This window comes from Anguilla anguilla, chromosome 6 (assembly GCF_013347855.1).
Source record: "Anguilla anguilla isolate fAngAng1 chromosome 6, fAngAng1.pri, whole genome shotgun sequence".
Taxonomy (NCBI): domain Eukaryota; kingdom Metazoa; phylum Chordata; class Actinopteri; order Anguilliformes; family Anguillidae; genus Anguilla; species Anguilla anguilla.
In genome coordinates this window covers 9,765,042-9,789,449 of record NC_049206.1, presented here as the reverse complement: position 1 = coordinate 9,789,449, position 24,408 = coordinate 9,765,042, and the positions used below count along the sequence as shown (strand labels likewise).

Genomic DNA, 24,408 nt, shown 5'->3' with positions numbered 1-24,408 from the left:
CCCTCCCCTCTGCTAATCTTGTCTTTATAACACATTCGTGCCAAACTGGAATATCTTCTACATTTTTTCCGTCTACCCTACAGTTTTGCAGGTGGTGGCTGATTCTGCAACCCATGGAATGGGTTTTTAAAAAAGCACCAGAATTGCAAGGCAGTTTTATCCCACGTCCTGGCAAAATGTTTGTCTTCATCATAAATGTGCAGAGTTTCTGTCATTCCTGCTCTTCGTAGTAAGCCCTGCATGTGTTAAATCGGGGGTTTGTCACAGATGGCTTTCTGTGCTGAACAAAACTACACGATCCGCCCCAGCCTAGACAGCAGGACTAGCCCTTGACTCACTTCAGAAGTATCCGGAAAACTCATGGTTACAAAAAGCCCATTTCCCTCCAAGAAATACCTCTTGTGAGAGTTTGCATTTTCGCAGCACTTCAAAAAGAAAATGAGAAGAAGTGGTCTTTCAGAGGTACATAAAGGCTTTTGGAATGCAACAAGGCCGTTTTTTTTTTTTACAGAGTGTTAAGAGTCATCCCTTCTGGCCCACAGATAACATACAAAGGCCAAGAAATTTCTTGCTGTGAGCTGCTCAAGTTGACTTTAGCTGTGTGATCAAAGGATGAGTGTAGGGCCAAAAATTCCCCCTTTCCCAGAAAAAAAGGCAGGTTCAAAAGAGCTGCATTCAGTTTAAGACCAACAGTTTATTAATCCTGAGTACATAAAGCAAGTCTTCTTGCTTGCTCGCTTAAATTCAGTCCTTTCATCACGAAATGCGTCATAGGACCGCAGGAACCATGGTGCAATGACCGTCCGCCGGGCTTTTTAAACGGACTTTCATGTGTGTGGGGGGCTCGGCTATAAAAGTGTATTTTACGCTCTCATTAACGGCTCGTTAAATGATCATTCTCGCGCTCCTGAGAACGTATCTCTGACAAAGCAGCGTTTCCACGTGCAGCCTCCGCATCAAACGGCCGCGAAGCTTCTCTCCCAGTCAGCGCTGAGTCGCCACAGTACGGCAACGCCTCCCCCAGTTGACTCACAAAACGCTGGTATGATTTTTCTCCCGCCGTGGAGCGAATGATTTAATCTGCCCCCGGTCGTCAAATAATGCCGGGGTTTGTCGCTCGGGCAACAGTCCTCCGGAGCGTCGTCCAGCAATGTGCACTGCCAACACATCGCTGCGCATTCACATGCAAATCAACCATTTAGCTGCCACTGCTGAGCAATTATAGGCTTTTTCAAAGGGTCAGGATAAACGTGATATGAGAGGGGACGTTAAACTCGTTAAACTTAATCTTAGTCATTTATGAAAGCTAACACTGACGGAGAGTTAAGCGATTAGACGATGGTGCAAAATATACACCACTAATTCATTTTTTTAAAATGCACTGGTCTGAATGAGGAAGGGATCCCGTTTCCATTTTAGCAGATCCCCTACATTTATAAACAAGTTTATGACTTGCTTAACAGCACATGTGCAACTTTTTAAATAACTCTCAACTTTTAATTGTCACGAAACGTCACAACTTAGCGCCTTAGTTCTACAGGAAAGTTATTTTAAAAATGCTTTACCTGACGATAACAATAAGGGCGACATTCCAAAAGAATTATTTTGCATTACCAAATCAAACCGGCCTAGTGCATCCGTCACTCACTCAACATTGGCTTGGGTAAAAGGTCTGAAAGATTCTGCTGCAGGGACAAACGTTAAGAATTTTTCAAAATAGCATGCGAATGAGGAACCGATTTCCTCGTCTGAAACGTAGCATGCGAGACTCGACTTTGGGCGTATGTTAAGTTAATTTTAAGTGATGCGCCGTGCAGCTGGGTTCAAACGCTTGTGACTGAGAGCGGGCGGCTTTTTGTGATGCAAATAGCATTGTGGCAAAAACAAGTTACACACAGGTGAGTGGCATTGACCCTTGAGTGAGCCCAGCTCTTGACAAACGAAGCTCTTCAAGTGGAATTGAGCACAAACACGCATCGCATAATCCCTTCTGTCACACAGAAGAACGATAACAAAGAGACTTTAGATGAAGCACTTCCAGCCTTGCTGTGGTTTAGCCAATTATTCTGCAAGTACTCACAGACTCTTCCCTCAGTTTGTAGACACAGGTTAGTTACTACACTGCCTATGATTACATATGGAGTTATATGCCCTGTGAGAATTACAACACGCTTCATACAGAGATATATATATTTACTAATTTTATTTTCTTTAAACACACAAAAGCTTTACCTGTGGAACCAAGTAGTCCAAAGCCAAGCTCTAAGTGATAATTTAATCTGTAAAGTCAAATAGACATTGCATTTAAAGGGGTCACATTTTTACACAAAAGCAAATAGTACTTCAACTCCCATAATACTGAAAAACAGAAGACTTCTGGCAACTAAAGCAAATAAGTCATTTTAAGATCCACAAACTCCTAAGAATTACAGTAGTGCTGTTGATGCAGCTTTACGACTTCTGTGAAATAAGGAAGTCATACAGCCAAGATATCCTGCATAGCATTTCATTTTCTACAGAAATGACTAAGGAAATTGAACCCTGCCAAAGGACTCTGTTAAATGTGACTTCCAGGGTGAAGGTGGAGTCGGTAGAGTCTGCTTATGCTAAGACACAGGGCTATGATTACACATTAGACATGGAGGACCTTGTACTGCAGTCTTAATTGAAACATAGGAGGCGGGAATGGTGACGTTTCTTCAGTATTGGGAAGTATAAGGAATGGTGCCAAATGGTGAAAATCAACTGGCATGAAAGAGAGGCGGACTGAATTTTTAAACAGGGATGTCCCACAATGCACTGCACAAAGCCACTATCATGCAGAGCAGTGGTTTCCAAACTATGGGCCGGGCTCCACTGGTGGGTTGTGGAAAAGGCTTGACGTGAGCCACTGGGCGAAAATGACAAAACTACATGACACCAAGCAAGTAAAACACTGCATACGGTAGGCCTAAATGCACTGCGCTAGCTACAATGTGTAGGCAGCCCTGTTGCCATGGTTTAAAAGCAATTTAATTCCATGTGTCCATTAGGGTTTGTGTCAAATCCATTTCAGCCCAGCTAATTAAGGGCATGAAAAGAAATTCATCTAATGTAATGAAGAACGTCCAGGACGCTACGAGGATTTTTTGTTTCTTTGTTAAACTGCAAAATTAAATTTCTTTTAATTTCCCAAATTGAGGGGATTGAAGAGGAGCGTAACCCGACCTGGATGCGAGCAGATGCTGGAGTGCATTTATTGGCTCGTTAAGTAGGTCACAGGGCTCGGAGCGCTTGAGAAACTGCCGCAGACAGACCGCGAGGTCCCGCCGGTCCCCGGCCTATCGGCAGGCCGTATCCCCACCTGCGGGCCAATCGGAGAGCTCTGCTGGACTCGGAAGGGGGCGGCACTTAAGAGCCCGCAGTCTGTCGGTGAGTGACAGCGGGGGCAGCGCTTCGCCACACATCAGAGATCTGACGAAACTGGGTCAGCGGCTCCTGCGGTTACTCCTGCGCTCGGCCGCACAAACGCGCCCGAGGTTTCCGCTTTCAGTCTAAGGCCAGGGCCGGGTTACGCCGCCGCGTCGCCGCCGGGGGTCGGCCTTCGCCGCACAGCAGGTGCCGTGTCGCCGCCGCCGCCGCCGTCCAGTTCTGCAGTAAATGCAGGGTTCATGCCGGCAGTCCCCCAACCCTGTACTGGGGGGTCTACCGTCCTGTAGGTTTCCGCTCCAGCCCTAACAAAGCAGGCCTCATGCAGCAGCTGGAGATCTCACTGAGCTGCTAATTAGTAGAATCAGGTGCGCCAAGTTAGGGTTGAACTGAAAACCTGCAGGACGGCCTACCTCCAGGAACACGGCAGGAAGCCGCCGGTTTATACGGTGGCTGCGCGCGTTTATCCGAAGCCTACCGCAAACATTTCAACACAAGAAAAAAGAAAAAAGTTCAGCAGCAGTGGGAAGGCGGGACCCTAACTGCGGAGGCAGGGAAAGATGATCTCGCCTGTAATTACCGACGAGCTGGGGGGAAACGGAGCCGAAGGACGATGTGACCACAGCATCAGCATCATCAGCATTCCACATGTTTTTGCAGCCCAGCGTTGGCCTGGATGATGAAATCACCAGAAAGCCTTATGCACGCCCATATAAGGCATTCCTGTGCATGCAGACAGGCACCCGGTCCACATCACCTGACTGTTTGCTGCCCAGGGTGATGACATCACCACAGACCAAAGAGCAAAAAGGGGGGGGGGGGTGGTTGCGGAGATGACCTCACTCACAGGAAATTCCTCCCCCACTGCACGATCCTTGGACTGTCCCAGAGTTATGGCCCAGAATGCAGAGCAGGCGGGGAGAAGAGCGGACTCTGTAGCACGGCGGGGGGGGGGGGGGAGGAGGAGGGGGGGGGGGGGGGGGCTGTAGAAGGAGGAGTGACTCTCTGCTCTCAGCTCAGGCATTTCCCGGCAGTCAGGAGCTCAGCGTCTGACTGGAAGCCACCTGACTGAGCCGCTGCACCGGCTGAGATCGGCAGCTAAACCTGTCGGGTAGCACACCTTCCCGGGATTAATTCAAACCCCCCCCCCACCCCCCTCTCCCCCCTCTGTGAAGAAAGAAAAGCTACTGAAATCACTGCAGGACCCATTTCAGTGTCATGCAAAACGTGGCCAGGAGGCTTCTGCACTCCACAGCCCAGCAGAACGGAGAGATTTGCATGTTCCCACACCGGGGCCTGCAGCCATCCCCGACCGGCTTGCTGCGGACTCCCACAGACGTGCACTGTGCGCACTGACGATCCCAGGTCTCGTAAACGTGCGGTTCTCAACACCGAGCCTTTCACGTTCACAGCTGTGTAACGTGACAGAGAACTGCTTTTGAAGCACAATGTGAATTAGTAGATTTTTTTCCTAGACCAGAAACAGCACTAGCACAGTGCTCTGGCCTTACTGTGAGTTGCATGAGCCTTTCAGACCTATGAGGCACACCTGGCTGGGAAGGCCGGTCCAGGGCCTGGGACCTCGGCCGCGGACGCCCGCCAACGGCCAAGGAGACGCAGGATGCACCTCCGCCACCCGAGATGGAGCAGGGTTAACTCAAGCAGCTCACCGCCCTGTGAGTTCAGCCGGAGTCCAGCTCTCACCATAGGAAAACAAACACCATGTTTGTTGGTGTTTGTTTGTCTCTCAGAGAGAGAGAAAGAGAGAAAGACCTGGGGGGGGGTCGACTAAGCTGGAACCCCCCCCCATATGAATGCATTTGTTTCAAAAGCACCCTGTTTGGGGAGAGGGAAAGAGAAAGAGAGAAGGAAAGAGAGAGAGGGAGGGAGAAAGAGAGGGAAAGAGAAAGAGAAAAGGAAAGAGAGAGAGTGAGAGAGACAGAGGGAAAGAGAAATGGAAAGAGAGAGGGAGGGCTGCGGCAGGCAGGTTGGCCCCGTGCGAGCCGGTCTGCAGGGGCACACGTGCAGAATGTGCAGCACCAGCATTATCAGCCTCTCAGCCATTGTGTGGCCTGCCTGCGCTCCCCACCAGTCAGCCCCCCACCCCCCCCCCCCCCCCGGGCCAATAATACCGCTATTCATGTCCCGCACCAAAACGCGCACATGCATTTCACACACAAACCCCCCCTCTGCCCCCGCCCCCCCCCCGATGGGTCGTTGTTCTCCCAGAGCCCCTTTTGCACACAAAGTCTTCCTTTTAAAAAATTTTAAACAAATCCAGCTCAGCCGCGCGCGACCTATCGCTCATCTGATTACATGTGATTTGTCGAGAGTCAAAGGTCCCGGTGGGCTCCGCCCTGTTCCGCTGCGCTGGAATGCTAACTAGGGTTTTTCAGTAAACCGAAAATAAAACAGTTCCTTATTGGAAAACAAAAGTGCAGCTGTGGCTGTCACATGTACCGCCGGTCGTGTTTGTTAACCACCCCCCTCACCCCCCCACCCCCCCCACCCCCCCGGGGGCCGCCAGCGGGGGCCGGCTTTAGCACAGCGGGGGCGACGAATCGGACAGGAAATCCATAAACAGCCCCTGCAGCCGGAATATTGTGAAACAAAAATAACCAGACGCCACGGTAATCATAGCTGCCCGCGATCTTTCGCACAAACGATGGGACAGGGAGAGAAGCTCTCCCAGACCTCCCAGACCTCCCAGGCGTGTAGTTTCCGAGAGACAGAGTGTGTGTGTGTGTGTGTGTGTGTACACACGAGGGACCCACGAGGGAATCGGGGGCATAATCTTTTAGCACACCTTTAACCTATATCTTCTAACAATGTAACAATAGCCTTCTTGCATAACAAAACAAAAAAACAGACAAAAAAACCCCCATAATCAGTCTGTAACCAGGGCCAGCATCCCCCTGAAACAGGGACAGTCGGAACAGCAAAAAAAGAAAAGTTTCCCATGACTCCTCTAACGGCTGCCCCACGCTGCAGATTATGGGAAAGATTGCGCAGAAAAAGAAAAAGAAAAGTGCTGAGCAGGCGTGTGTTTGCACTCCAGCGCTGCAATATGAGAGAGAGAGAGAGAGACAGACAGAGAAAGAGAGAGAGACAGAGAGAGAGCGAGAGAGAGAGACAGAGAGAGAGCGAGAGGGAGAGACAGAGACAGAGAGAGAGAGAGAGAGAGAGAGACAGACAGAGAAAGAGAGAGAGACAGAGAGAGAGCGAGAGAGACAGAGAGAGAGCGAGAGAGAGAGACAGAGAGAGAGGGAGAGACAGAGACAGAGAGAAAGAGAGAGAGAGAGAGGGAGGGAGAGAGCAGCGGCAGGTCAGGTCAGAGCGGGGGGAACCGTCTTCGGCGAGTCTGGGAAGAGCGCTGCTCATGTCGCTTTGTGTCGCTCCACGTCGCTCTGTGTCGCTGTGTGTCGCTTTGTGTCGCTCCGCGTCGCTCTGTGTCCCTCTGTGTGAGCAGAGCGGCGGGTCCCGTTCCCACGCTCTGCGCCGTCTCCACGCTCACCTGCGCGCTCAGCACGCACCGGCCCGTTACCCAAAACCCCGAGCGCACAAAGGCCTAAAGGCCTAAAGGCTCTGCTCTCTCTCTCTGATGTTTTCAGTTATTAATATCACCGGTAACACACCACAGGAATGCTGCCCCCCCCCCCCCCCCCGCCCCCCCGCCCCCCCCGCCCCCGCCTCCCTTTTCAGAGCAGTCTTCACGTGAGAACCAAATAAACCTCCACTGTGCTGTTTTGGGTTGTTCCAAACAGCGTGCCCTGAAATGAACTGCGCTGACTAGCATTTACTGGCATTAAACTGCACTCATGTTTACCTGGGCTGACCTGCATTCCCCTTCACCGCTCTATTCTTACCTGTTCTGCATTACGCCATCCTTACCTTTGCTGAGCAGTGCTGTGCTGCACTGATGTACTCAGCTGTGCCCTACTGCATTACTCAACTGTGCCCTACTGCATTACTACACTGTGCCATACTGCATTACTACACTGTGCCACACTGCATTACTACACTGTGCCATACTGCATTACTACACTGTGCCATACTGCATTACTACACTGTGCCACACTGCATTACTACACTGTGCCACACTGCATTACTACACTGTGCCATACTGCATTACTACACTGTGCCATACTGCATTACTACACTGTGCCATACTGCATTACTACACTGTGCCATACTGCATTACTACACTGTGCCACACTGCATTACTACACTGTGCCATACTGCATTACTACACTGTGCCATACTGCATTACTACACTGTGCCACACTGCATTACTATGAATGAATGAATGAATGAATGAATGAATGAATCATTGCATTTATATAGCACTTTTTCCGAACACTCAAAGTGCTTTATGGTGATGAGTGGGAACTCACCTCACCCACCACCAATGTGCAGCACCCACCTGGGTGATGCACGGCAGTCATTTTGCAGCAGAACGCTCACCACACATTGGCTAAGGTGGGTGAGGTACGCATTGCTACAGTTGTCATGTTTCACATCGCATTCCCATGAACGGGGTCATTCAAGGCTAACGCTGGCCTGGCAGGTACAGCGCAAGCCCATATGGAATTCATTTGATGCGATAAATCCAATGGCACGAGGCCACGTGTGTAAAGCGGAGCTCGGGGTCACGTTCCGGTCCTTCTTTCACGAACACTCGCGATTTCTTGTAAAACAAAGACAAAGACCTTGAAGAGGGAAAGCAACGGGACACGTGCTCAGCGGATACTTCCAATGCCTGCGCACGGAACAAAGCCAGCGCAAGTCAAAAGGTATCGGGAAGTCGTTCAGGAAAAACACAATAACACAGAAACAACCCCACCCTTCAATGGTGTTTAAAAAAAAAAAAAAAAAAAACTATTTCCCAGAAACGCTCTGTACACATGATAGCAGATTCAGGACAGATGATGAATTCATATGCAAATTCAGCCCTCCCCATGCAGTGCGTAGAAGTCAGAAATGCATAAATGAAGTTATTCAGGTTGATGATTTGGTTTGCACAGTGGTTGCCATCTTGTGCAAAAAAAAAAATAAAACATTTTGTCCCTGCAAAGAAACAGTTCAAACATTTATATCAATGTGCACCAGAGCCTAGAAAAATCTTACAGCCACATGCACACAACTGCACATTAGCAAGCAATGGACTAATAACTTTTCACAATGAAAATCCCACATTGTAAATTATTGCATTCTGAGACCATATTAAACCATAGCAAAGAAATGTTCCACATGGAATATTTTTCATGCTTTCAAAATCATTTATCTAGCTTCAGGTGCAGCCAGGTTTTTCTTTGCTTTGTGACAAACACAAAGGTTTCCACATGTAGAGAGTGTAGTTGCCTAACAGGGCCTTCATGGGGCAGTATTTACGTCTTCTTGCCTGGGAGGTGTGAAGCAGAGAGGACCCAATACCATGATTAATGCAGCTGTTCAGGATAAGGCACAGAGGAATGAAAAGAGTCCCTTCCGCGTCTAAAAACGACGATGATGTATGGATGGTTCAATACCAACTGAAATTAAAGTGAGATGCCAGCTCATAAACACTGGCAGGTGCATTCATTACACGAGGATATGTCTAAAGATATTTTTGTCATTTTACTTCAATTTTTCACTTTTCAAGTTTTATTAATGAAAGAATGTTGCACGCTCGTGGATTAGCAAAGAGGTAAAACAAAATCACGATGAATAATGCAATTCTCCGTGATAGTGAAGGCCGGGGTTAGGAATGTCACTCGGTCTCCTTTCAAGGAAAACTCTGTGTATTACCCCATGACTACAAATCCCATAAACCTCAGCATGAGTCAGCAGCTTAGACCTGTACACTCATTGCACCCAAACTGTGGCTCAGGAGAGTGGCTGAGGCGAGTCTCAAAATAAATTTGGGATAACCTACATCATGCTCTTTCTGGTTATGTGCACACCATCAAACTAAAAGTTGCACTAGATAAGAGCACTGCACAAACAGTTGCTTTGACTGTGCTTAGTCTGCATATTAATTCCATATTTTAGTCTACATTTTAAATAAGGGGTGGGTTATGGAAAATATGTGCTCATTAAATGGGCCCTAGGCTCAGACGGTGTGGTGGAGAACCACTCTGTATCATGCCAGTGACATTTTAGCACAGTGCAAAGCATTCTGGGAAGACAACAACAAAAAGGAGAACCGTGAAACAGGTGAAGCACATCCCACAGGGGAGTAAGAGAGGCTGAGGTCAACCCAGGGCATAGAGTGCAAGCAGGACAGCAGTCCAGTCACATGACCAGCCCGGTGCCTCCGTCTGCATGCCATGCTCCCCCTAATGACCGGTGACAGGGCACACGAGGGCACGCTCGAACACTGCAGCCAGAGATTAGACATAACATTGTTATTGTATTTTACGAGGTGATGGGGAACATCGGAGGAGCACAGTGTCTCCTAGCTCGGGCCACACCCATAAATGTGCTTCAGGGTATTATTGGGTAAAGACACGGTGTCTCTTGGAAGTCATAACTAGGCCACACCCACGCCCATGCATCAGGGTGTTACTGGGTAAAGGCTCGGTGTCTCCTGGAAGTCATAACTAGGCCACACCCACACCGGTGCTTCAGGGCGTTACTGGGTGAAGGCACCACGTGTGCGAGCTAGGCCACGCCCACGCCTGTACTTTAGGATATTATTGGGCATGGAGACACAGTGTCTCCTAGCTGGGCCTGCTCTGTAGCGTGTTATTGCGGGCAGAGCAACTGCTCTTTTGAAGCAGCCCGGGCCTCTCTGCGAGGGCTGCAGAGAGGGAATGCGGGGTGTGGGTCACACAAACTTTGTCAAAGTGTGATGCTGTACCTGGGACTCATCCTCCCAGCACACAACTCAAGGGTTGGGGGTGGGGGGGTTGAGCGGGGTGCAGGTGGAGCCAAGGACTATTTCCGGCTACATTTACACCGCAGGTCTTAATGCCCAGTTCTGACCTTTTGCCTACATCCTACTTTTTGACCACCTGTATACATGCACATTCACTTTTTGAAGCGACCCATATCCGGCGCCTGTGTCAACATGGTTTACACTCGAAACAACCAGCATGTGTACACAGGGGTTCGGTTACCGTTTACCAAAAGTAAACAACCATGCCGCCACAGCCATGTCCCATGCGCTTCTTTCCATGTTTACATGTTCATAAGACATGTCCGATCTGTGCCACGTGAGCAAAACATTGCGACTGGGTCACTTTCACCCCGGCCGGTGTCGTCTGGGAACCCGGACAATTTGCGGTGTTCTTTGCCATGATCTTCTGGTCCAATCTCTGCTCTTTATCTTTTTAGGGGAACTGAGAAGGTGAGTGTTTATGAAGTCACACGATGGCGAGGAAAGAAAGGGAGGTCTGACAGTGCAACGTTGCGCGGTGATCACACCGTGATCACACCGTCCCACATCATGCATCATGTGTCAACGCCCCAACCGGGTCTGCTGGAGTGCCCACGTTTCAGGGTGCAAGGCGCAGCCGCAGTACCGCCTCCTCTCGCGGTGTTCCCACGCCCCCTTTCTCTCCACGGAGGCTACATCCTGTTCGGCCAGACCGGGGTTCAGCGTAAAAGTGCAAGCGACGTCAGTGCGAGCTTCTGCATTTTTTCTCTGCTATTGTAAGCTCCCACTGACGTCCTGCCAGTTAGGGCTGCAACAATAGGAGACAGTGCCAGAGAGAACAGACATTTAAAATGAAATGAGCACAGCCACTTACACAACCAGGTCACTGAATCAACGTACAAGAACACAAACACACACACACACACACAGAAACAGACATACGCACACACACACACAAAAACACACACACTCGCACACAGAGAAATACTTGTGCACACAGAAACACACGCACACACAGAAACACACATACAGAGACAAACACACACATGCATTTGCAAACTGCACACACACACACACACAGACACATGCATGCTTGCACGCACACATGCACGCAGGCACGCAGGCACACACACATGCACGCAGACACCGAAACATACATACAGAGACAGACACACGAACAGGAAGTGAGGGAAAGCAAGAGGAGGCTGAGGATAGGGTTTTTTTTTTTTTACAGGAAAAAGTCTTGCATGAAGTTTACTCCAAACGCAGAAAAACGCTTGTGTCTGAAGCATTAAAACAGGCCCTGGACCCGCCCTGGGGAGAGGATTTCACAGAGCTTTCCCTTAGCCTCTCCCACACGGTCACGGTCACGGTCACGGTCGGGATGGAGAGAAATGCCTTGAAAAAAGGCCGCACGTTTTAAAAATAGCCCGTGTGGGGCCTGATCCGAGCGCTCAGTCAGCAGGACGTTTTGGGGTCTGTCGGTGGAGAGGTTTCAGAGGAGGGGGTGGGGGGTGTGAGGGGGGGCGGAAATATGCGAAGGGCGCCAGGAATGCGAGGCGCGCGGCGGCTGGAAAGAGCTCCTCGCGGGCGCCGCATGAAGACCGCGGCGGCTCGGCGTTTTCCACAGCCCCACACCTCTCTCACAGCCAGCCGCCGCAGGAGCCGGCCCCCTGCGCCCCCCCTCTCCCCGCAGCCCGGAAACGACGGCCCCCGCCTCCTGGCTGACCTCAGCGGCCCGGCATGTCACAGCCATCGAGGGGCCAGAACACGGATGTTCCACCGGCGGCAAGGCTGCACTGCACTGTAGTGTAATAAGGAACCAGGCCTGGAATCTGAAGGTTTCAGGTTCGATTCCCAGCTAGACATCGATAGGCCGTTTGAACCCTGTGCAAGGTGCTTCGGGCTAAATGGCTCCACATGCTGTATAAATGGATACTATGTAATAAAACATTATTTTAAAATGCTCTGGATGAGAGCGTCTGCTAAATGCCAGTAATGAAACGTAGAAACAGCCCACATGGAAACCCGCGATGTCCCAAATTCCTCTCCGCTGCCTGCAAGGCGGAGACCGCTCGCCCCCTGTAGCCCTCATTTTGGCAGTCCCCCCTCAGGACTCTGTGGTCCTGCCGAAATATGGACGACCTCACACCCACGCAGAAGCCAGGCGGCTGCAGAGGTAGGGGGTCGGGTCACACCTCCCGAAAAGTCCCTATTAAACAGGCCAGCTTTCCTGCCGTCCCTTTAATTCTCTCCAGCGTGAAGCGCCTGCCCTACATTTAAAGCATCCATTTTAGAACGACTCCTCTCCTTCATTGTATTCTTGCTGTGAACCCTACATAAATAAAGACTAGCCTATACTGTTATTATTATATTAGTATAATGAGAAAAATCTGCGTTCTAAAGAGCAGTGATTTAAACTCTGATTTGAAACACGGGGGAAACGCGGAGAGGCAGAGGCACAGCAGGAGAGGCGCAGTGGGCAGTAATGCAGACTGACCTACTTGTTTGAGCGGGGGGTAAAGTAGGTCAGGGGGTGTAGGATCCAGGTGAATAAACCCAGCAGGCTGTTCCCGTCCTCTTCCCGTGCCGCACGGAGGACGACCGCTGAGCCGCGCCGCGCCGGCCGCGGGGTGGAGTTAGCAACGGGTAAACGGCGAGGTCTACGCGTCCCTTTCCCCCGCGACCTCGAAAAGATCGAGAAACGCACCCGGACTCTTCCACTGAGGGGGGGGGGGGGGGAGGTTCGGGGGGGTTCAACACCGGGACAGTTCGGGTGATGTACCCCAGACAACAGGACAGCAGCAGGGATGCCCAAATTCCCCCGGGGACAGTGCTCTGACCACTACACCACACTGCTCATCTCCTGTGTACTGGTCAATCAAAATAGGCCTGAAGATTGCATTCATGCATAGAACCGCTACTTCGGATTCTGACAATGGCCACTAACTGCACAATAGAATATTTTAACCAATGCACAGTGACCTTGTGAAGAAAGTTTCTAGGTATTTCTGTCTTGTTATATTTGTAGGATGCACCTGTCCGTGTTGGCACGTTTATGCCCATGACAGCATAATTTAGAGTGGAGTCAGCTATGCAATGACATCATTGAAAAAGTACCAAAATATCCAAGCAAACTTGATCAGGGAGTGACAAGAACAACAATTAAAAAAAACAAAAAAAATCATGTGCAACTTGCAACATGACTGAACAGAGGCAGAGCTGTTACAGCTGTTGTAACTGACAACTTTCCAGAACTAGGCCCTAAGGAGGGCTTGTATGCTTTATTAGAGAGCAGTTAAATGCACAGTGATTAAAATGCATGCACGCACACACAGATACACACACACAGACACACTCACAGACACACACACACACTGCACACAGTGTATACACTGTATACTCTGCAGTAGTAATGTATGGGAATGCTTCAGGGAAGATGGTTGTTAAGCACACACAAACACTCAGGACAAAAAAAGCAGGTTCAAAGGACTGAACCGACGCCCATGTGAAACAGCCTCATCAGACTGCATTACATTCACTCAGCTGATACTCTCACTCAACGGGACGCACAATGCAGGACAAAGGGAAGCGCATCCACCCGCATTATATCAGCAACGGTGGCAGGGCCAGGGAGGCCTGGGCCGGCTCTGTCCTGAGTCATCAGAGCACAGATTTAGGAGAGAAGCTCCTCTTTTCACTGCCAGTTCCTTTCTGTTTGAGCAGGGGGGGACGCCGCGTACCCTGTCCTCCGGATCCGGGCACTCCATCAGCCCGGCGTCTGGCGTCTGAAGCCCCGTCGCGGTTTGAGCGTCCGAGGATCTGCTCTAATCCGCTTCCCGTCCGTCTGCGTCGCGCGTCCGAAGGAACACGAGCCGCGGGGTCGGAGAGGGGTCACTTCCTGAATGGCCGCCTCGCTTTCAAAATCCACCCCCCCCCCGCCCCCCCGCCCCCCGCCCCAGCCCGCCTGTCTGCACAGACACAGCGCTGAGGACTCGTGACGTCCTGTCTGCACGGGCTGGAGCCCTGTGCTGCAGCCGTGACCCGCAGGCCCCATGGGACTCTGCACAGATCACTGATTAACAGTCCTGCATATAAAACCAGGAGCAATGGAATTGCAAAACCAGCGCTGCAAACTCCACGATTTATTAAACCAGCACTGCAAACTCCACGACTTAATAACCCAGCACTGCAAACTCCACGACTTAATAAACCAGCACTGCAAACTCCACGACTTAATAAACCAGCACTGCAAACTCCATGACTTAATAAACCAGCACTGCAAACTCCACGACTTAATAAACCAGCACTGCAAACTCCATGACTTAATAAACCAGCACTGCAAACTCCACGACTTAATAAACCAGCACTGCAAACTCCACGACTTAATAAACCAGCACTGCAAACTCCACGACTTAATAAACCAGCACTGCAAACTCCACGACTTAATAAACCAGCACTGCAAACTCCACGACTTAATGAACCAGCACTGCAAACTCCATGACTTAATAAACCAGCACTGCAAACTCCACGACTTAATAAACCAGCACTGCAAACTCCACGACTTAATGAACCAGCACTGCAAACTCCACGACTTAATAAACCAGCACTGCAAACTCCACGACTTAATAAACCAGCACTGCAAACTCCACGACTTATATGATTAAAAGTCTGCTGCAGACCTGAAAATGCTGAGTCAATGACCATGAAGAAGAAGGAGGGACAGAGGGGGGTAGTGGACAGCAACGCACTCCATGGGTCCACAGAGTGTGGGGTCTTTCCCAGGTCTGACACTACCGCTGTTCCCTCAGGCGGAATCCTGTTTCTAACCGCACACCCCACCAGGAAGTGCAGCACGCATGGCGTAGCATGACAGCACGCATGGCTCACCTGTGCAGAGCGTGAATGGGGCATTAGACAGTGTGAGTGTGTGCGGTGTGTGAATGAGCTGGCTGTGGCAGCACACACTGGTCCTGTATCTGTCTCAGCCAGCTGCTGGCTCAATTCTCACCACAAAGGAGACTGAAACAAAAGGCATGAGAGCTGTGGGGATTGGAAGGGGGGGGGGCACAGTTTTGGTGGGGGGCCAAGTTTCTGTAAAGCTCTCCCCTCACTCTCTCTCTCCCATACACACACACACACACACCCCAGGTGCTCTTCCCAGCAGAAGAGAAAGGGGGGAACATAGGGGACGTATCTAAAGAAGAAGCAGCCCAAGACTTCCCACAATCCCCCTTTGTGTGACAGCGCAGGGCCGCTGGAAGCCGTCTGAAGTCTGAAGTCAGAGGCTCCCAAACGGCAGCGGCTCGCCTTTCCGAGCAGGGATACGGAGCCCCCCACCCATCTAGTCCCCCCAGCCCCCCACCCCCACCCCCCTGCCCCCCACCGCCACCCCCACCCCCCTGTCCCCCACCCCTACCAACAGCCCCCAGCCCCCTGCCGCAGCCGACACAGATAATCTCTCTTTGACAGTTACCAGTGACACTGCGGAGACCACTTCCTCCTGCCACGCCTAGACGCTCAAAACTAAGAGATGAGAAACCTTCCCTGCACATTATAAAAAGGATTGGGGAAAACGGGGATCCAGAGGGGGAAAACCCTCGCAGCTGGCACATGCTGAAATGAAAAGCAGATTCGATGACAGATCTGGCAGGTGGCCACGCCTCCTTTCAAACCCGTCAACTCCGCCCCTGACCTGCCGGTCAACAAAATGAGCTGAAACGAGCCTTTCAGAGTTACACTTCGTCCTTATCGACAGGTAGGACGACCACACACAGGGTCAGGAAAATAGGTTCCCGTAACAAAGGAATGGGAAGCGTGCTCTTAGGCAACACCATGAATAAAGACATGCACACGCACAGGGTATCTATAGCTTTATTTTGTGACTATGTTTATCAGTATATTTTTCTGAAATATTTTCAGTTTTGAAATGAGGTCAGGCAGTGATTGGAGAGTGAGGATTCCTGTCAACCAAAATGGCCAGAGCTGTCACACTCATAAGAACCAGTCATTACACTGCAGAAAATAATCTGAAATGGTTCAAAACAAGTGCGACTGACAGTTCACCGAAGCTCTCCCATCCCTAAGCTCACGCACAGACAGCACTAATTAAGGGCTGTCCGACATTGAAGGTCAAACTCAAAGATGCACAAACAGCCCTTTTGCTGGCACGTTGTTCAGAAGCAGCACAATGACTGTTTCACTGCTCCCCTGATGCTTTTGACAGTCAGGCGCCTTAATGGACGCTCTCTCCGGTGCACGGCAGCAAAAAAAGCAGCATCGGCTTTAGGCTGCGTCTGGGACACCTGTCTGACGGGGAGAAAGAGCCATTGTTCGACACCTGTGAGGCCTGCCCGGGCGATGGTTAAGTCTTACTCACACTTCCAGGGCAATTACAGGGTAAGGGGTGAACAATAGGCAGCTGGGCACGGGTAATTTACCGGTGACAAGAGGGCAAAGAGCGAGCACCTGTGCTCCGACGAGAAACCCTTTGGCAACGAAAGCGCCTGGCACCGCTCCATTCTGCACTGTCATACACTGGATGCCATCCATCAAAGGCTGCGAAAGTGGGAATTAGAGTACAAGGTCGCTGCTTTGTGTAACAGGTCAGGCGGCAGACATCTGCAGAGTTTGAATGAAAGCGGAATATATTTTTTGTGACTTAGTGGGCCTGAAACAAATGAGCCTATAGCTCATTCAGTTAGCTTATTCAATTAAGAGAACAAAACTAATTTAAATAGCCGTCATGGCGCTTTTTCGAGGTAGGCTAACAAGTCTCTCATTCAAACGCGTAGTAAGGAGTTCTGAGGAGTTCGGCGGCAAACTGCACAGACTTTACACGACAGCGACACCGGGTGGACAGAGAAGGAAATGGGTAATAAGTGCAAAGACGCAGCAGGTCTGAGCCACTGTCCAACTCTATATCAGTTACGTATAACGTATGCTTACTTTGCCCGTAACTGTGTGACTGTTGAAACAACTAAAAAGCGATGCATTATGCACGGTAATAAAATAAAATACACAATAAAAATGAATTTAAAATATATTTAAATACATATATATCACATAAGAAGAGGTGATACTGGGTTTCTTCAAGCCAAGTTTCACAATTCATTCTGACGATGACGAAATGAAAAGTGTCTTTCAAAGGCTACATTAATTGAACGATTCCAGAAAGCTCCCGAGCAGACAAGCTACCGGCAAAACTCAAGTCAAGGCAATGCAAAGTAGAATTGCATTCAAGCACGGAGCGCCATCATCTGACAGGAAAGAATGAGCACAGCACTTTTAGTCCGGCATATAACGGCAGCTTTCGCATGAAGATTTTATTCTAAACAGTGTATGGATTAACTGAGTTAAACTTGCACATTTTAAAATGTAACGAAACTGTAAAAGCATAAACTGCAAGAGCCACGCGAGAGGATAAATATAGTCATATATATATATATATATTAAGATTAGCTTCAGGCATACAAGTTATCCTCAAACTTCCTCTCAGCAAAAATACAGTTTAAAATCATTTTAACCGTCATCACGCCTGACACACCCGTTGAAACACGCTGAGGTCGTGGAATCAGTGCTTCTACGAATCAGCGTTGTGCGTGAACAGTAGATTATTGTATAGTTCCAATCACAATTCAAGGCATTTGTTAATTTGCACACAATACGAAAGAAAATGTAACCAGCGAATCAAAACCTGACAAAACCACGAAGAACCAGAGGAAATTATCAAATCCTTTGCTAACTTAGTGCTGAGAATCGTTCACCAATTGTTCCATAACTATGATATAAAGTATGGCTCACGTATAAGCTCACGATTGTCTGGTGTAGCTAATAAATTTTACACGAGGAGGACACCCTATAATAAATAATTGATCATTTTGGGCTGGAATGTAATCTGATCTGCTGTAAAAAGGGTAAGCCACTGTAATTGAAGGTGTTCCCTGCTCAACAAGACAGGTGCAGATCCTTTACATAAACCATAAAAAGCATTTCCTGCTTACTAACGTAGCAAGAAATATAAAATATTTATTTAATGTTTATTTGATAGGGACAGATGCATTTAAACATAGCGTATTGACAAACAATAACCAATGCAATGTATCACAGCATTTATAGCATATGCTAATTTCCGATGCTTGTCCCTAGCTGGGCATTTCAAACACATACATACAGCACAAAATCATATAATCATAAAACACATACAATAAACTACTAGGGCATTGTAAAATACATTAAAATTGAGTAAAGATATCATAAAATTTAATAAAAACCTAGCAATTCATAATCACATATGATTACACGACTGGGTGCATTTTAAAAATTGCTTCAGTTTATACTTAAAATTCTCAAAGTTATGGTCGGTTTTAAAGTGGACAGGTAAAGAATTCCAGATGCTAACTCCTTTAACAGAAAAGGCTGTCTGGCCAGAAGTTTTTCGATATGGAACGTTACAATTCCCCACAGTTGCGCCCCTAGTGGTGAGACCAGAATCCTGCAAAGATTTCACCATGTCACTAAGACATGTTGGAGCCATATCATATAGGCATTTAAAAGTAAGTTTGGCATTGGCAAACTTAACAAAGTTATCAAAACTTAAAAACTTAAAACTTTTTTTAGAACGTGACAATGGTGAAATCTTATCGGCTTTTTGTCTAATATTTTTATTGCACGATTATAGAGCCTTTCTAATGGTTTGATAACCGAGGGGCATGCTTGCGACCAAGAGGCAACACAATAACTAAAATGTGAAAAAATCATAGAGTGCATGCACAACTTTGCAGTGTCAAATGGCAAACAGTTTCTGATTAGTCTAAATGAGTACAAATTGACTTTTACAGTTCCACTCAATTTTTTAACATGCTTGTCAAATTTCAGTTGGGGATCCAGTATAAGACCTAAATATTTAACTTCTATCACCTGTTTAACTGGTTCGTCTTTGATGTTAATATGTAGTTAATCTGGCGTGGGCCGTCTCCTGGATTATAAATTCACATCATCACATCATATACTCTAACCAGGTCAAGATCTGGAGGTAGCGCCTACCACAGTCAGAAGACACTGGTGGCAAACCTATTCCCCACAGACAGGAGACCCAAAGGAGACCCAACAGCTGGGAGACACAAACAGAGACACAAGCCCACACAAACACAGGATGCTGCTCTCCAATAAGTGGGTGGCAGCATGTCTTTAAGCAGGCATGTAAATATGAGACAAGATGACAAACATTGCAAATGGCACAATCTAATATATGACAGCACAGTGACAAAACAATGCAGTAACAAGCAGGCAGACTGGAAGCCGAGGCTTATACAGAGAGGGGCTTTCTGTTGCCAAGCACACCACAGTGTCTTTCTTGGGCATTGAAATGGTAAAATATGGTAAACCTGGTAACATACAAAATAGCAGCCAACTGATTTTGAGCAGCTTGAATTGCCTTGAGATTTATTTTGCAGCCTGAAATGATTAAGTCAAGTCGAATAAGAGTTTTGCGGCAACCCGTGCCAAAGAGGCATTAGTAATAATTATCCAGGAAGAGGGTGTGAAATTCTCCCACTGCAGATCTGTATCCTTCCAGTAGGGGGAAGCATAACATCACACTTCATTGCCGACTGTGTGTGTGTGTGTGTGTGTGTGTGTGTCTGCGTGTGGGTGTATGTGTATACAAACATACACAAATGTTGTACCAACTAAAAAATGGAGGGAGATATTTGTAACCCACTGTCAAGCAGACCACTGTAAAAATGACCACAGCTTAATTAATGTTTGAGGATTCCCCACTTAAATTTAAGTTTTAACACTTCACTGGGAAACCATTCATACTTTTCCATGTCCTCTTTACATTCCTGTCAGGCCAGTTGGTCAGCCATTTCAAACTTCTTCATCAAGATTCTGAATGACACTGTGCGTCCTGGAATGTCTTCCCCAGTCCATTTCTCTTTCCACCCACTGGCCATCGCAGGGAGACTGGGGAATGTATTAACTGGGGCACCGCTTCCTGCCAATTGCTTCCTTTTGTTTTTTTAAGCAGGGGCAATGATCGATGGCCGCAGCCAACACAATCAATGCGTGAAAGTCTGCCACTGGGAATCCAACAAAGCTAAATATTTACACAACAAATGGCCGACGCAGGAGCTGTCCGGTGGAAACCCGAGCCGCCGGGGGAACTCGAGTCCTTCGGCTGGGTGAAGACCAGGCCCGGGAGAGAGCTTTCTGTGCCAGACACTCTGGCCACTGGAGCAGGATGGCGCTTTCCCGAAAAATTCCCAAATTCAACCTTTCAGCCACCCTTAAACAAAAACCGCTTGGAATGAAGCAAATCATTTCGCGTGGCACAAATAGCCCGGAGACCTCATTTAAACCCGTTTAACGTGAGGGACGAGGGCCGGTTTAAGATTCTCGATTGCAAGAGCACTTCCTAAAACGTGAAGAGGTGGAAAAGAAAAAAAAGAGCATTTCTGGGTAACGTTTCCTTTTCAGTAGGGCACAACATGTTCATTGCAGTTCCTTTTTGTTTTGACACCAGCTCATTTGATTGTGTTACAGTTGATTTTTGGGTTTGCACTGATGTTGGCCTAACCTTTTTGTATACGAAATGTTGCAAGTCTGGAGTGTCAGTATTGCACACATTGTACACATGACAATATGTTTATTGCAACACTTTTTTTTTTTTTTAAGTGACTCAATGTTTTGAGTGCATTAGTCATTTTTTCCATGTCCATACTGGTGTTCATGTAAACTTACTGTAGCAGGGGACAGGAGTATTGTTATTATAAACGATGCAAAAGCATTTGGAGGTCCACTGATTGAGATGACACATTTGACTTAGAGTGGGACAGTCTGACAGGTAGCGTTGAACATAAAAGATAAAGAAAGCAAATATTATTTCACCTGCGAAATGTAAATAACACAAAAAATAGTTAAGTGCCCAACAGGTCCATATTTGCCTTCACAGATGTTTTCATAGCTGAGGGTGGTGTGAGTTAAAGGGACTTGTGTGTACATGGCTGCAAAAGCAGAATTTCCTCTTTGACAAGATATCCTCGCAAAAGCTCTCAGCAAAGTCACAAGCTAACATCTCATTGAGCCGTCTGTCCACTTTATCATCAACCTTACTGATCGGGTACAACTGATTTACATTACATTACAATACATTTATTTAGCAGACGCTTTTATCCAAAGCGACGTACAGAAGCGCACATCAAACTAGAGGTCAACTGCTCTGTTATTGTCCCTCAGATGGTTTTTGCATGTTCATCATTTTGTTAAAATATTAAATGGGAAATTGTTCCAAAATCAAAGATGACCTTGTGGCAAAGACACACTTAAGCTGAGAGGGCAGAACAGAATTAAAACACGGCCAGTTCTGAGGTCACGAGAGTCAGTCACAGTAATTTATTCACTGTAGCTAGTGCTTAGGAGACGTTGGACTGCTATCAGTTCTGAAGGTGATCAGTAAGTTAAAAAGCTCTATATTGATTACTCCTCTCGGTGTTAATGCAATGGAGGTTGGAAAGTCAGATACAGTTCCTGCCTCACCCCCCACCCCCCCACCTGCCACAACAAGCACTCAGATAATGACCTGGGGTTCAGATGCGCCCCCCCCCCCCCCCCCCCCCATCCATCCACCGCTGGCTCCCTCCCAACTCTGCAGTCAATGCACTTTTATTCAAACACGGATCTGATTCCACTGCAGTTCACTAAGAAATTCACCTACCCCCCCACAAAAAGGAAAGTGCTCATCTGAGAATTACACACCCAAACACAGGGGGTGTGTTAGCGGACGCAAAACAGCGTTGGTGGTCAAAATTAGGGAGGTTGTGGAGGGAAAATTCATTAAATAAAACTCAAGTTCCAGTCAAACTGCCTACAATTACATGCATGGCTAGAAGGTGATAAAGGCAGAATTAGTAACTCTGTAAAATCAAGAAATTCACTCTCACAGCGTTCACCCAGTCGGCTCTAACTGCATTCCTTGGTTTATGGGATGTTGGAGCCTCAGGTGAAGGATCTGTCAGAGTCGCTTGCTATATGTTATTGGTTATTTCAGTCTACTTTAGTCTAATGAGAAAACAGGAGATACAGTTACCAGATCTCAGGTTTGATTTTTATTTTAATAAAAACAAACAATATTTCGATCAAAAGACTACCCGGCCTTGTGTTTATGAATCGACAAGAAGTTGTGCATGATCAGTAAGAAGCAATTTTTTATAAATGGATCACTAAATATTACAGAACCTTGTGGCAATGGATTTAATGGAATAGAAAGGACACACTCAATTTTTCGTATTTTACTGAAGATACAACCTCAGAACTTGTTTATCACTGACTGAATTGGGCTCTTCTGAGAAGTGCTATTAGGAACACTAACCCAGAGCAGGGAAACAGTTGACGCTGACAAAAGCTAACCTTTCTTAAGACCGGACAAGATCGACACTGGATCTGAAACAGATTCAAGCTTCTGAAATAATCCTCTTCCGATTCAAACGCATTACGGTTTTAAGTATTAAAGGCACAACTCATGGTCAGCACTCAGATAAGAGCCCGAGCTCTCACGCACGGTTTACAGATTGCTAGGCAACAGGCAGGAAAACTGCACCGAGACAGGAGCGAGGGCCATCCAGCTGAAACGGCCGTGAACAAAGCGGGTCATAAACCGTGGACGAACGCAGGCAAAGTCCAAATATTTCTCTTTCCTGTATTTTTCCAAATGTTTCAGAAGTCAGGCAGCGCGGCTCTTCGAATGTTTTTCTGTTCCTCGTTTAACAGCTCTGCCCTTGTTATTCATGTTTAAAACATGGACAGCATGGTGAGTAGGCCTATTACAGCGATTATTCAACGTCATACGGGCGACCTGCAAAATCCTAAAATCCGCAAAGTAATGGTTTAGATTTAGCGGAATGCATAGCTTACCTCTGTGTGTCTTGTGATAACAGCTGCTCCATAAACAATATAAACCAAAAAGAGACAACGGATAATTATATCAGTAGGCCTGTAGCCAAACACTTAGTGAGGAAATGTTCCAGTTCAACCACAGTTGTGTCAGCTTACATTCAAGGCAAACGCGTCACATCGTTAAACACGCACCCAAGTGAAAGCGCACCCATCGACAGCTGAGTCACAGCAGCACTGTTCAAAGTTGTAACGGCATAAAACGCTGGCCCTGTGGATTCCACTGACGTTTCCCTTATCCATTGAGCACTGAAGTTCGTTAGCTAGTCAAACTCATTACACAGATGGGCTAGGATATCCTATTTGAGTCTATTGCCAACGCAAACTCACAGAAGCACACAAACATTGCGTCCTTTCAACATAGCAGTGATATTTTATAGGAAAAACACAAGCTACACAAAGCTATTATTAGGCTACCTATTATGTCTAGCAGTTGCTAGGCAGCATGTTACAGTATGCAACTCTCCTTCCCGTCCCATGTTTGTGATGGCCCCCTTCATACTGCTATTTAGACCGCAGACTGTCTGCTCTCTGTGCTACTAGGAGCCCGCCCTACTTAAAACTATTCCAAAACGGTCATGGAAACACTGTTCCCCATTGCCCAGGAGGAGCATGGTATCCATGGTGACATGCAGGCCCAGCAGCCACAAAATAAGGCAATTTTACTAACGTTTGAAATCCAACAAACCAAACAAAAGCCACAGCAAGAAGGAATAGGGTTCATTCTGCTATGAAGCATGGTAGCTACCTGAGGACAAACTCCTGTTGCTCATCCGCAGATTTAATCAAAAGGTTGACGCACCACTAATCACAAATTTAGCTCCTAAACCATTTAAATAAATGGGGGCACTTAAATGGCACCCAGCATGCTCTCTAGAAAATTTGAAGTCATTTAACTTCCAACTGTCGTATGACGTAAACGAGCATATAATTGGACTGAATTTCATTAACTGGAAAAAGAACCCCTGAGGAATGTGTTTTTACTCAATTGGGCACACACCAAGTTATTGACACGTCAAGATTAATTTAGCCTACATTTTATTTTCTCCCAGCACAGTCAGAAATAAAGTTACAGTAGAGGTACATTTTTTGTTCTTTATGGAACAAATTTCCCAAATGTAAGCTGAAAGTACAATAATGTTTTCATCGGGGTACACCTGCCATTTATATGCAAAAAAGGTACAAATGAT

At 47.6% G+C, this 24,408-nt stretch overlaps 1 protein-coding gene across 2 annotated transcripts in view; it reads right to left on the bottom strand.

Annotated features, from left to right (window-relative positions):
- Nucleotides 1-24,408, bottom strand: part of gng12a (guanine nucleotide binding protein (G protein), gamma 12a) — a 57,928-nt gene that overhangs the window by 16,982 nt on the left and 16,538 nt on the right. Inside the window, exon 1 of one of the 2 annotated variants that reach the window (XM_035422744.1) lies at nucleotides 23,180-23,362. The exons of the other annotated variant lie outside the window; for it this stretch is intronic. The gene's annotated coding sequence lies outside the window, so the exon portion shown is untranslated. Of the gene's footprint in view, nucleotides 1-23,179; nucleotides 23,363-24,408 lie in introns of those variants that run through there. 2 annotated transcript variants of the gene reach the window in all.